The sequence below is a fragment of the Haliotis rufescens genome, unplaced genomic scaffold (genome assembly GCF_023055435.1).
Source record: "Haliotis rufescens isolate VD_foot unplaced genomic scaffold, xgHalRufe1.0.p SCAF_2, whole genome shotgun sequence".
In the NCBI taxonomy this organism is placed as follows: Eukaryota; Metazoa; Mollusca; class Gastropoda; order Lepetellida; family Haliotidae; genus Haliotis; species Haliotis rufescens.
In genome coordinates this window covers 12752493-12765835 of record NW_025963890.1, presented here as the reverse complement: position 1 = coordinate 12765835, position 13343 = coordinate 12752493, and the positions used below count along the sequence as shown (strand labels likewise).

At 39.2% G+C, this 13343-nt stretch overlaps 3 non-coding genes across 3 annotated transcripts; all 3 read left to right on the top strand.

Annotated features, from left to right (window-relative positions):
* Nucleotides 1–2550: 2550 nt before the first annotated feature.
* Nucleotides 2551–2691, top strand: LOC124111623. Its single transcript, XR_006857504.1, has one exon. It is a non-coding gene; the product is annotated as a U4 spliceosomal RNA (small nuclear RNA).
* A 573-nt stretch (nucleotides 2692–3264) lies between these two features.
* LOC124111632 lies at nucleotides 3265–3370 on the top strand. The gene has a single exon (XR_006857513.1). It is a non-coding gene; the product is annotated as a U6 spliceosomal RNA (small nuclear RNA).
* Nucleotides 3371–9978: 6608 nt separating this feature from the next.
* LOC124111629 lies at nucleotides 9979–10084 on the top strand. The gene has a single exon (XR_006857510.1). It is a non-coding gene; the product is annotated as a U6 spliceosomal RNA (small nuclear RNA).
* Nucleotides 10085–13343: the final 3259 nt, after the last annotated feature.

The window sequence follows — 13343 nt, the reverse complement described above, 5'->3', positions numbered from 1 at the left end:
AGACAATAATGAAAAGCCTTCTAAATTCTTTATGCAAACTGAGTTTAAACATTCAGGTGATAAAGTTATTCATAAACTAATTGATGATCAAAATGTTTACACTTCACAGAATGACATTTCTAATCATTGTAGAAACTTCTATGCTAATTTGTTCACTGAAGAGGACATTGATGATTTCTACTGTGATGAATTTATAGATAATTTGCCATCTTTAGGGAATGTGTCTGATATGTGTGAAGGTATGATTACAAAAGAGGAAGTGTTTGCAGCCTTAAAAAGTATGGACTCTAATAAGTCTCCAGGTTTGGACGGTTTGTCTAAAGAATTCTATATAGCATTTTGGGATCTGTTTGGTGACATTTTAACAAATATATACAATTCCTTTTTTAACTTGGGTCATATGTGTGCCAGTCAAAAACATGGTTGTATATCCCTTTTATGTAAGGATAGTAAACACCCATACTTATTAAAAAATTGGAGACCTATTAGTTTGCTATGTGTTGATTATAAGGCGCTTTCTCGAGTTTTGGAGAATAGATTGTCTTTGGTTATTTCTAACATTGTGCACCCGGATCAGACATGTGCTGTGAAGGGTAGATCTATTCATGATAATTTGCATTTAGTACGTAATGTCATTGATTATGTTGAACAAAAAGAGTTGTCAGTATCCTTTGTTTGTCTAGATCAGGAAAAGACTTTTAACCGTGTTAATCATAACTTTATGTTTAAGGCTTTACATAAATATGGGTTTGGTCCTCAATTTATCCGCTGGGTTAAACTGTTGTACACTGATATTAAAAGTTCAGTGTTAGTTAATGGTCACCTTTTTCCTTCTTTTCCTGTTACCAGGAGTGTACGACAAGGTTGTAGTTTATCTCCTTTGCTATATGTTTTGGTATTCGAACCCTTTGCCATAAAAGTACGAAATGACAGTTTAATTTCAGGTATAAAACTCCCAGGTTCAAGTGTAGAAGCTAAGTTTTCAGCATATGCGGATGATGGTACTGGAATTTGTGTGAATGGTCAGAGCGTGAAACGTTTGCTTCAGTTGAGTGCATGGTATGGAAAAGCATCTGGTGCAAAACTAAATGTTAATAAAACGAAGGGAATCACATTTGGAAAGTGGAAGTTTTCAGCGGATCACCCGTTTGGGATATCTTGGCCAGAATCTTGCAAAATATTGGGAGTTAAATTTGGCAGGAACATTACCTGTGATGACATTTGGAATGATATTTTGGTAAAAGTTCATGGAGTGCTATTTATTGGTTTCAAAGATAGACAGTTGTCAGTATATGGAAAGTCCACTATTATCAAAAGTATGGCTATGTCCAAGGTTTGGTATACAGCAGGAGTTACACAGATGCCAAGCCATTATTGTAAGTTGATTCAAAGGATGGCTTTTAGTTTCTTTTGGGATTCACATAAGTTAGAGCCACTTAACCGTCACATATTATATAATACCCTTTCAAATGGTGGTGTAAATTTTGTACATCTTATTTCACGTCTTCATGCTCTGAACTTATTTCATTTGCATACGTTCATCAATAATTCTTCTTCCAAGTGGGCTAAATTTGCTCTATACTGGGTTGGAATGGCTCTGAGAAAGGTCAGTCCTAGTTTTGCCTCGAACTTAATTCCACATTCTCCAGTCATTCCCAGCTATTATGAAAAATGTTTGATATCCTATAGGTATTTTATGACGCTTTATCCACATTTTGATTGGAATACTCCTATGCATACAAAAGACTTTTATTACTTAATAATTAATGATGTTGTGATGAAATCCAAAGTCATTACCTCATTTCCAAACATTGACTTTTCAGTAAGCTTTCAGTCATTGTCTAATCCTTTCTTAGATCCTCTGTGCAAGAGTTTTGCATGGCGTATTATGCATTGTATTGTTTCAACTAATTACACATGGTATTGTCGTAGATTTACATTTAATAAAAATGTACTTTTTGTTCTGAAACAGAGACTTTAAGGCACCTGTTCTTTCAATGTGAAGTAGTTAAAGACATGTGGGATATTGTACATAATTGGATATTTGATATATCATGTGGTGTGGTTGATTTAGATTTTGATATGATAAGGTTTCATAATCTTCCTGGCATTAACTGCAAATATAAGCAGTCAGTTATTTTGTATCTTGTGTGTCTTGCTAAATATCACATTTGGCAGGTTAGATCCAAAGTTAAATTTTGGCACAAGTCAACATCATCAACAGGTATGTTTGCTGGATTTGTTGAAAAACTGCGTTTAAGAATTTTATGTGATAAGGTACGATTTCCAAATGATGTGTTTAGGAAATACTGGGTTGATGTAGGTGTTTTTTGTAAACTGTCCCCCAGCAATCACATACAATTTAATTTTGATAGTTAAGTCTAGTTTTATATAAGTGTCAAAAGTTTAAATACTGTGTAACATTTTGTAAATTGTTAATCTCTTCAATTGTATATAAAAGGTTTTATCAGATATTTGTACAGTTTTCATGTAAATATGTATATATATGTGTATGTCTATGTGTATTTATGTAGTCTTCTTTGAAGACAAAACTTTATACGAAATAAAAAAAAAGAAAAAAAAGAGGTCCATCCGAGGCGTGGTTATTGCTAGTTGAAAACTAATCCCAATACCCCGCGCTGACGCCCTTCACTGGGCGGCATGCGCAATTTTTGTTAGCTCCTACGGGGGCCTCATAACTAATATAAAAATAGAACTTCAATTGAGGAAAACAGTGGGTTTTTTTTCTTATTCGCTTCACACACACAACCCGAACATTATGATCTTGTCATTCTAGTTTCATCTTGTTACGACTGGCTGTGTATTGAACAAAAACTATTCCTCCATGTTATTGATACACAGCTATGCACATGTGAACGATTTAAAAGTATGACAGTTAGAGTTAATTGCCCTTGGACGGTTTTACGCTAGGTAGCGCGTATATGTCGTCTGGTAAACGTTCTACATATCATATGCTTTTGCTGCAGACGGATGTGATGTAATTCCGCGCATTCTGCCTCACCGTCGATTATTAATGATACCAAACACGTCTAAAACGACTTTATAATTTACCTAAAGCTTTTGAGAGTGTTACCACAATAGAACCAGAAACCACTAAAATGTACGCATAGAACCGAAATTAGTTTGATCGTTGTGCATGAATTAAGTTGCTACACTGAACGGTAACATGCATATATAGTTCATGTGTTTGGAAAGCCAGCCAAATCTCCTCCCTATAAAAGGACGTAATCACAAGACTGTAGTGTATTGCTAACGCAGTACATATACTAAAATTGGAACGATACAGAGAAGATTAGCATGGCCCCTGCGCAAGGATGACACGCAAATTCGTGAAGCGTTCCTTTTTTTAATCTTTACATTCCACCCATTATTGACACAACAAGCTGCATCCAGCATTCAGGTGGCAATATGAGGCGAAGTTGATGTTCGCACTTTAATTGAGAGTTATATGAACGTTTATAAGTGATATGAACAGACTGCATTATCAAACTTATATTTTCTCTCTTTCTTTCACCTGACGAGCTTTGTACATGCCCACGGTGGCATGGTGTGGAAAGGCACCCAGGGATAAACCGTCTCTGTATGATTTGTTTAAAAACTTAGATCATTGTTTAGGATTTCTATGAAATCTCAGATTATCGCAGCCTCCACTTAATTATGTTTGAATGGATGATTATTCCCGCCGAGCACTGCTGTCGCGCATGTCACCTTGCTGTTAACATGAACGTATATCCTACGATGGCTTAAGCCCTCACTTCACTCATCATTGCCGCCTGTGTTAAATGAATTTAACATATTTCAATTGAGACTCAAGGTGTCTGCCCAAACTTTACTTATCCCCAGATGGTTACTAGGGTCGCACTTGAATGGGTGACTACTGCCAGTCAGTGTCAGGGCTTGTGGCTAATTAAACCGGCTTTCTTTTTGTTAAAGTATGCAAATTAGTTCAGACTAGGCATTGGTAGGTCCTTGAAACAACAACCTTCTTATGAACATGTTATAACATTAGCTTTGCGCAGTGGCGGTACCATAGCCAATGAGGTGCATCCGAGGTGTGTGGTTTCTACGTAAAGCGATTTTGAGTCTTTCTTTATTCAGGTCTACGGGCGGGCTAGGCATTGCCTTCTGTTTTCGGACACCCCCCAGTTGCTGTTTCTACCTCCAGTGATGGCTTTGGCCAACGCTGTTCCTGGAGGAAAGATTGACCCACAGTACTATGACCCATATGTGGCGAAGTGTACCGTTGCCCTGGATACGTCGGATTACAGGAACATCGACAGAAGTACAATCCTTTCTTTGGTGAGGCCTCACATAAAGTCTGTTGACGTTCGTGGTATTTGGAAGAAGGAGAAGAGTAACAGATGGTTTATCACTTTCAAAAGCAGGAGCAGCGCGGATAAAGTGTGCAAGGCTGGTGCCCTAGTGACAAGACAGGGGATTCGGATTACCACCTCCCCCTATGAGAAACAAACAGTGAGGTTGAGATGCCACTGGCTCCCCTTAAACTTGAGGCTAAGTTTTTTAGCAAAATACTTTTCACAATTTGGAAATGTCCTTGATGTGGCCTGGGACAGTACTGTTGTTTCAGGGGACCTTACATGTAATAGTGGTCTGGCCATTGTTACTCTTGAGGTGAGTGATGAGGGCAGGAATGCGATTCCATATATTGTTCGATTTGAAGATGGAGAGACAATGTTAATTACTGCTCCTGGACGCATGTCACTCTGTTTCAAGTGCCGAAGATTAGGTCATGTGAGAGCAGTGTGCCCTAATCCACGGATGTCCAGAAATCCACCAACTGAGGAGGACGACGTACCTGGATCGTTGTTTCCTCGTGGAATTGTTTTAAATGGTGCCTCCAAGAAGCCAGATGATGAAAAATCCTTGTCTGATGTGTCCGACAAAGTTCTGCATGAAGTTGATGCCATTGAGAAAGGACAGGATGTGGACTTGATGGATGAACAGAGTGAACAAGATGCTGACATGTCAGAAGGTCAAACAGAAGCAGAACTTGTGAACTCTGAGGATCGCATTGGTCAAGTTTTGGACAGTGAGGAGTCTGACGGACATGAGGACACCTCCAGTGTCTCCGAAGGCAATGAAGATGTGCACCATAGGACTGAAACGTATTCAGAAGCAGTGAAAAAGGTTTCACCTAAAAGGACCCCTCCTTCTACACATGGCTTGTCAGGTGTGCCATCTGGTGTCGTAGCAGCAGTTCTGGTTACTCTGCAGCCAAGGGGTGTGGTTAGGCTGGGAACATCCGCTTCTGAGACCCAGATGAAAAAGCAGAGAACTGATCCACCGGATGATATTCTTTGAACTCGCTTTCAATAGATACGGACACGAAAACGCCTATGGACAATGAAATGGAATATGGACTTAAACATACACGCACTGGACTCTTCCCTATGGAAGTGATATATGTGTGTTTTGACGTTCTCTTTAGTGATTTAAAACTCACTGGATTACTTGTGTATTTTTCACATTTTTCACTGTGGATATATTCGTTAAGGATTATCTCCTGTAATGGATTATCTCTTTCACGTGAGTATGCTTGTTTAATTTTGGTGATGATTGAAGTTTATGATGGCAACATCTAACGATAACGCACAGAGAAAGAATGCTAGAATGTTTTCCATTTGTACATTAAATTGTTCTGGTTTAAGGGGAGGGGTTAGGAGGAGAATGTTGAAGCATGAATGGAAGGCTATGAATGCAGATGTTTTGTTTTTACAAGAAACGCACGTTGCTTGTGTGAAAGAGGGTCAGAGTGTTGAAAGAGAGTTGGAGTGCAAGGCGGTTTGGAGTTTCGGTACAGGTTCTTCTTGTGGGGTGGGTATTTTGCTATCTAATAAACTGAACTTTAAAATTATAAAGTTTCATTATGATTTTGATGGTCGTTTATTAGTACTAGATGTTGATATGTGTGATAAATCGTTCCGATTTATTAATGTTTATTGTCCAAACGATGCCACTGATAGAAGACAGTTTCTTAATACCATAGATGTTCATCTAGTTACACGGCGTTTTGTAATACTTGGAGGTGATTTTAATTTTGTAATGGATATTTCATTAGACAAAGTTGGTGGTAATCCTCTTGCAGGAAATGATGGATCTAAAACTCTTCTGAACATTCAGAATAATTATCATTTGAAGGATCCATTTCGCTTTCAGTATCCTAGAAGTATTGTCACTACATGGCGTCAGGGTAATATTTCATGTAGACTTGATAGATTTTACGTATCTTCTTTTGTTTTGGATAATGTCAATAATTGTAGATTAATACCATGTTCCTTTTCGGACCATGACTATTTTGCTTTTGATTTTATGATGTTAGATTCGATCTCAGTTGGTCCAGGGTACTGGAAAATTAACAACTCTATTTTAGAAGACGGGGATTTCCAGGTGTCTTTTCGTAATTTTTGGACTGGTTTAGATGTAAATGACACTCTGTCACATTCTGAGTGGGAGGATTTTAAAGGTAAAATCAAAGTATTTATTTCCCGCTACTGTGTTAAAAGAGTAAATGTCAAGAGAAATGTTCAGTTTCAACTTCAGCGCCGATACAGAGATCTATTAAAAGCTGAGAGTAGGTCTCCAGGAGGCTTTACTGATCAACTTACTGCTGTTAAGAAGCAGTTGTACAATTTTATATTTGATACTGCTCAAGGTGCAATTATTCGTTCACGAGCAAAGTATTTAGACAATAATGAAAAGCCTTCTAAATTCTTTATGCAAACTGAGTTTAAACATTCAGGTGATAAAGTTATTCATAAACTAATTGATGATCAAAATGTTTACACTTCACAGAATGACATTTCTAATCATTGTAGAAACTTCTATGCTAATTTGTTCACTGAAGAGGACATTGATGATTTCTACTGTGATGAATTTATAGATAATTTGCCATCTTTAGGGAATGTGTCTGATATGTGTGAAGGTATGATTACAAAAGAGGAAGTGTTTGCAGCCTTAAAAAGTATGGACTCTAATAAGTCTCCAGGTTTGGACGGTTTGTCTAAAGAATTCTATATAGCATTTTGGGATCTGTTTGGTGACATTTTAACAAATATATACAATTCCTCTTTTAACTTGGGTCATATGTGTGCCAGTCAAAAACATGGTTGTATATCCCTTTTATGTAAGGATAGTAAACACCCATACTTATTAAAAAATTGGAGACCTATTAGTTTGCTATGTGTTGATTATAAGGCGCTTTCTCGAGTTTTGGAGAATAGATTGTCTTTGGTTATTTCTAACATTGTGCACCCGGATCAGACATGTGCTGTGAAGGGTAGATCTATTCATGATAATTTGCATTTAGTACGTAATGTCATTGATTATGTTGAACAAAAAGAGTTGTCAGTATCCTTTGTTTGTCTAGATCAGGAAAAGGCTTTTGACCGTGTTAATCATAACTTTATGTTTAAGGCTTTACATAAATATGGGTTTGGTCCTCAATTTATCCGCTGGGTTAAACTGTTGTACACTGATATTAAAAGTTCAGTGTTAGTTAATGGTCACCTTTCTCCTTCTTTTCCTGTTACCAGGAGTGTACGACAAGGTTGTAGTTTATCTCCTTTGCTATATGTTTTGGTATTCGAACCCTTTGCCATAAAAGTACGAAATGACAGTTTAATTTCAGGTATAAAACTCCCAGGTTCAAGTGTAGAAGCTAAGTTTTCAGCATATGCGGATGATGGTACTGGAATTTGTGTGAATGGTCAGAGCGTGAAACGTTTGCTTCAGTTGAGTGCATGGTATGGAAAAGCATCTGGTGCAAAACTAAATGTTAATAAAACGAAGGGAATCACATTTGGAAAGTGGAAGTTTTCAGCGGATCACCCGTTTGGGATATCTTGGCCAGAATCTTGCAAAATATTGGGAGTTAAATTTGGCAGGAACATTACCTGTGATGACATTTGGAATGATATTTTGGTAAAAGTTCATGGAGTGCTATTTATTGGTTTCAAAGATAGACAGTTGTCAGTATATGGAAAGTCCACTATTATCAAAAGTATGGCTATGTCCAAGGTTTGGTATACAGCAGGAGTTACACAGATGCCAAGCCATTATTGTAAGTTGATTCAAAGGATGGCTTTTAGTTTCTTTTAGGGATTCACATAAGTTAGAGCCACTTAACCGTCACATATTATATAATACCCTTTCAAATGGTGGTGTAAATTTTGTACATCTTATTTCACGTCTTCATGCTCTGAACTTATTTCATTTGCATACGTTCATCAATAATTCTTCTTCCAAGAGGGCTAAATTTGCTCTATACTGGGTTGGAATGGCTCTGAGAAAGGTCAGTCCTAGTTTTGCCTCGAACTTAATTCCACATTCTCCAGTCATTCCCAGCTATTATGAAAAATGTTTGATATCCTATAGGTATTTTATGACGTTTTATCCACATTTTGATTGGAATACTCCTATGCATACAAAAGACTTTTATTACTTAATAATTAATGATGTTGTGATGAAATCCAAAGTCATTACCTTATTTCCAAACATTGACTTTTCAGTAAGCTTTCAGTCATTGTCTAATCCTTTCCTGGATCCTCTGTGCAAGAGTTTTGCATGGCGTATTATGCATTGTATTGTTTTAACTAATTAAACATGGAATTGTCGTAGATTTACATTTAATAGAAAATGAACTTTTTGTTCTGAAACAGAGACTTTAAGGCACCTGCTCTTTCAATGTGAAGTAGTTTAAGACATGTGGGGTATTGTACATAATTGGATATTTGATATATCATGCGGTGTGGTTGATTTAGATTTTGATATGATAAGGTTTCATAATCTTCCTCGCTTTAACTGCAAATATAAGCTGTCAGTTATTTTATATCTTGTGTGTCTTGCGAAATATCACATTTGGCAGGTTAGATCCAATGTTAAAGTTTGGCTTAAGTCAACATCATCAACAGGTATGTTTGCTGGATTTGTTGAAAAACTGCGTTTAAGAATTTTATGTGATAAGGTACGATTTCCAAATGATGTGTTTAGGAAATACTGGGTTGATGTAGATGGGTTTTTTTAAACTGTCCCCCAGCAATCAGATACAATTTAATTTTGATAGTTAAGTCAAGTTTTATAAAAGTGTCAAAAATTATAATATTGTTTGACATATGTATCATTTTGTAAATTGTAGATCCCTTCAATTGTATATATACGATTTTAACATATATTTGTACAGTTTTGATGTAAATATGTATATATATATATGTGTCTATGTGTATTTATACGAAAGAAAAAAAAGAGAAAAAAAAAGAGGTCCATCCGAGGCGTGGTTATTGCTAGCTGAAAACTAATCCCAATATCCTGCGCTGACGCCCTTCACTGGGCAGGATGCGCAATTTTTGTTAGCTCCTACGGGGGCCTCATAACTAATATAAAAATAGAACTTCAATTGAGGAAAACAGTGAGTTTTTTTCTTATTCGCTTCACACACAACCCGAACATTATGATCTTGTCATTCTAGTTTCATCTTGTTACGACTGGCTGTGTATTGAACAAAAACTATTCCTCCATGTTATTGATACACAGCTATGCAAATGTGAACGATTTAAAAGTATGACAGTTAGAGTTAATTTTAATTGCCCTTGGACGGTTTTACGCTAGGTAGCGCGTATATGTCGTCTGGTAAACGTTCTACATATCATATGCTTTTGCTGCAGACGGATGTGATGTAATTCCGCGCATTCTGCGTCACCGTCGATTATTAATGGTACCAAACACGTCTAAAACGACTGTATAATATACCTAAAGCCCTTGAGAGTGTTACCACAATAGAACCAGAAACCACTAAAATGTACGCATAGAACCAAAATTAGTTTGATCGTTGTGCATGAATTAAGTTGCTACACTGAACGGTAACATGCATATATAGTTCATGTGTTTGGAAAGCCAGCCAAATCTCCTCCCTATAAAAGGACGTAATCATAAGACCGAAGTGTATTGCTAACGCAGTACATATACTAAAATTGGAACGATACAGAGAAGATTAGCATGGCCCCTGCGCAAGGATGACACGCAAATTCGTGAAGCGTTCCATATTTTTAATCTTTACATTCCACCCATTATTGACACATCAAGCTGCATCCAGCATTCAGGTGGCAATATGAGGCGAAGTTGATGTTCGCACTTTAATTGAGAGTTATATGAACGTTTATAAGTGAAATGAACAGACTGCATTATCAAACTTATATTTTTTCTCTCTTTCTTGCACCTGATGAGCTTTTTACATGCCCACGGTGGCATGGTGTGGAAAGGCACCCAGGGATAAACCGTCTGTATATGAATTGTTTTAAAACTTAGATCATTTAGGATTTCTATGAAATCTCAGATTATCGCAGCCTCCACTTAATTATGTTCGAATGGATGATTATTCCCGCCGAGCACTGCTGTCGCGCATGTCACCTTGCTGCTAACATGAACGTATATCCTACGATGGCTTAAGCCCTCACTTCACTCATCATTGCCGCCTGTGTTAAATGAATTTTACATAAACTAAGCGGCAAAAAAAGCATAGGTTTTCAATTTGTAATTTTCCTAAAACCAGTGATAACTAGTGGAAAGTGGGTATTGGGAATATGACTGCCCAGGAACAGGTACCAAAAAACACACCTCACCCGAACGCGCCACCTTTGACGGCGATCGTGCGGTGACAAAAACAATGGTGAAACAGGTTTCCCGCCTACGGCATAAACTGCACGTGCATGTTAGCTGTATAAATGCGTTCATCTGCAGGGTATAACCACACGTGATGAAAGCACATGAAAGAAATGCCACGACTGTCACAGGAGCAGAGAGAGAGAGAGCCATCGGTATTGCCGAAATGGGGGCAACACAGGTCCATATGCCAGAAGGTTTGGTTGTACACCATTGACTGTAGCCATGCTGATTCAACGGTACAGGCAGACAGGGAGGACAACGGACAGGCCTAGAACCGGACGACCCCGAGTGACAACACCACTGGAAGACGGTCAGGTACGGCTTATTCACCTGCGAAACAGATTCGTTACTGCGACGGCGACGGCAACGGCGACGGCGATGGCGATGGCAGCAACAGCGTTGGGACATCCTATTAGCCAACGTGCAGTACTACGACGACTTCGTGCTGCTGTAATCCGAGCGTATCGTCCTTTCCGAGTAATGGTACTGACTGCTCAACATCGACGCCTGAGACTGCGATGGGCTAGGCAGGTTCGACGCTGGCAAGTGAGAAATTGGCGTCGAGTGCTGTTTTCTGATGAAAGTCGGTTTAACTTGTTTCGAAATGACAGCAGAGAACGAGTTTACCGACGCAGAGGGGGAACGTTTGGCTTCGGCGTGTATTCGAGAGGTCTATCCATTCGGCGGGGGAGGTGTCATGGTGTGGGGCGGTATTTGAGGAGATCAGAAGACTGATTTGGTGATTTTTCAGGGAGAACTGAACGCTCTGCAGTACAGAGACCAAGTGTTGCAGCCAGTTGTGCTTCCGTTCTTACAAAACCAACAGCAGGGGAGATTGCTTCAACACGACAATGCCAGGCCCCATACTGCAAGACTGACTCGGAACTTTCTAAACCAGCAGAACGTTGACGTTTTGCCCTGGCCTGCCCACTCACCCGATATGAATCCTATTGAACATCTGTGGGACCATCTTCACAGACAGATAAGAGCACGCCCTCGGCCTCCCGTCAACAGACAAGGATTGCAGCAGGCCCTGAGAGACGAGTGGCAACGGATTCAAGTCCACGTCATCAGAAGACTGACGACATTGATGAGGCGGGGTATCACAGCATGCATTGAAGCAGCTGGAGGTCATACACGCTATTGAAGGCATCTGTGTCGACAATGGACTTGTAGTGTGTCTGACAAATTTTTGGTTCACATTTCAGACACCTTTTGAAAATGAAATTTCTTACCCCACCATTGTTTACCTTGAGCTTACATTACTTGTGATTGCACAATTTCATTCAAACTGTGGTTGATCAATCATTTCTTACCCCTCCCTAGATTATATTATCATTCACAACAAAACCTCTTCTTGTTATCTTTTTATCGATCATGGAACTCGACCTATACTTTCTTTTGCCGCCCATTTTATTTCAATTGAGACTCAAGGTGTCTGCCCAAACTTTACTTATCCCCAGATGGTTACTAGGGTCGCACTTGAATGGGTGTGTACTGCCAGTCAGTGTCAGGGCTTGTGGCTAATTAAACCAGCTTTCTTTTTGTTAAAGTATGCACATTAGTTCAGACTAGGCATTGGTAGGTCCTTGAAACATTAACCTTCTTATGAACATGTTATAATATTAGCTTTGCGCAGTGGCGGTACCATAGCCAATGAGGTCCATCCGAGGTGTGTGGTTTCTACATAAAGCGGTTTTGAGTCTCTCTTTATTCAGGTCTACGGGCGGGCTAGGCATTGCCTTCTGTTTTCGGACACCCCCCAGTTGCTGCTTCTAGTTCCAGTGATGGCTTTGGCCAATGCTGTTCCTGGAGGAAAGATTGACCCACAGTACTATGACCCATATGTGGCGAAGTGTACCGTTGCCCTGGATACTTCGGATTGCAGGAACATTGACAGAAGTACAATCTTTTCTTGAGGCCTCAATCTTTTCTTGAGGCCTCACATAAAGTATCTTGACATTCGTGGTATTTGGAAGAAGGAGAAGAATAACAGGTGATTTATTACTTTCAAAAGCAGGAGCAGCGCGGATAAGTGTGCAAGGCTGGTGCCCTAGTGACAAGCCAGGGGTTTCGGATTACCACCTCCCCCTATGAGAAACAAACAGTGAGGTTGAGATGCCACTGGCTCCCCTGAACTTGAGGATATGTTTTTTAGCAAAATACTTTTCTCAATTTGGAAATGTCCTTGATGTGGCCTGGGACAGTACTGTTGTTTCAGGGGGCCTTACATGTAATAGTGGTCTGGCCATTGTTACGCTTGAGGTGAGTGATGAGGGCAGGAATGCGATCCCATATATTGTTCGGTTTGAAGATGGAGAGACAATGTTAATTACTACTCCTGGACGCATGTCACTCTGTTTCAAGTGCCAAAGATTAGGTCATGTGAGAGCAGTGTGCCCTAATCCACGGAAGTCCAGAAATCCACCAACTTAGGAAGATGCCTTACCTGGATCGTTGTTTCCATGTGGAATTGTTTTAAATGGTGCCTCCAGGAAGCCATATGATGAAAAATCCTTGTCTGATGTGTCCGACAAAGTTCTGGATGAAGTTGATGCCATCGAGAAAGGACAGGCTGTGGACTTGATGGATGACCAGAGTGAACAAGATGCTGATATGTCAGAAGGTCAAACAGAGGCAGAACT